Source organism: Triticum dicoccoides, chromosome 5B (genome assembly GCF_002162155.2).
Source record: "Triticum dicoccoides isolate Atlit2015 ecotype Zavitan chromosome 5B, WEW_v2.0, whole genome shotgun sequence".
Taxonomy (NCBI): Eukaryota; Viridiplantae; Streptophyta; class Magnoliopsida; order Poales; family Poaceae; genus Triticum; species Triticum dicoccoides.
Window position 1 is genome coordinate 523,353,299 of NC_041389.1, and position 1,097 is coordinate 523,354,395.

Sequence of the window (1,097 nt, forward strand, 5' to 3'; positions counted from 1 at the left end):
GACGAAAAAGGGTTTCCCCCCGCTTTGTATTACAAAGCAACCAACCGATACAACCGACGATAGGGGCTGGGGCGGAAGCAGCACAAGAAAGAGAAAAAAGAAAAGAAACAAATGCCGATAACGGCGGATCGACAAAAACGACGAAGCCTCGTGACCGCTGCGTCCACCGGAGATCACCCACCAAGCTCCGAGACTCCGAAGTGCCTGTACCCAACAACACCTCCAAGAAGGGAAGCGACGATGACGACGCTGCTGCCAAGGGTTTCCCCCGGTACACGGCGAGGAGAGAGGAAGGGTAGCCCCGACGCCCTCCAAGAAGGTCCGGCGGCACCCTCAGGCGCCACCGCGTCGGTGTCGGCCAAGCCAACAAAGATTTCTCCCGATCCCAGTCTCTCCCTCAGGCACTCCGGAGCTCGCCACCAGACCGACCACCACCCTGTGCCAACACGAACACGAAGCTTCCCACGCTGTCTCACCACAGCACCGCGAAGGTGGTCTGCACAACGGAGAAGAGGAGCCGGGACTAGAGCAACAACACCATCGGCATACGGGAGGGCCCCACCTCCACCGTCCACGACGGTAGCCGACCGGACGCCATGGTAGGAGCCTACCAGGCCCGTGGCCCCACAGGCCCGGCCGGGCCCTCAAAGGCCCGGACAGCTCCCGCCTCCGCGCAGCAGCTGGTACGCCGCCGGCGTCGCTGATCCAGTCCAAGCCGCTCCCCAGCCTCCTCATAGAGAGAGCGTCGCGGTTGCGCCGGAACCGACCCGCAAGGACCCAGAAGGAACCCTACGGGCCCAGATCTGGACCGGGGACGGCCCCCGGCCGACCAGCACCACCGGACCACCTCGCCGCCAAGAGGCGGCACCACCAAGGCGAGCACCGCCGGCCTCCACACCAGGACGCCGGACCGCCACCGGCCGAAACACACCGCCGCCGGCCATCACCGCCCGAGCAGGGGAGGACCGCGCGCGGGGAAGGGCAAGCCCACCACCGCTAGCATCACGCGGCCGAGGGCCGGCGGCGCAGGCTGACGGCGGCGGGGGGAGGGATGCGTGCGGGGAGGCGCACGGAGGCAGGGCCCCCGGCCTCCTCGC

At 67.2% G+C, this 1,097-nt stretch overlaps 1 protein-coding gene across 1 annotated transcript in view; it reads left to right on the forward strand.

Annotated features, from left to right (window-relative positions):
• LOC119305981 (protein DETOXIFICATION 40-like) overlaps positions 1 to 1,097 on the forward strand; it is a 17,151-nt gene that overhangs the window by 3,277 nt on the left and 12,777 nt on the right. The window lies entirely within an intron of this gene.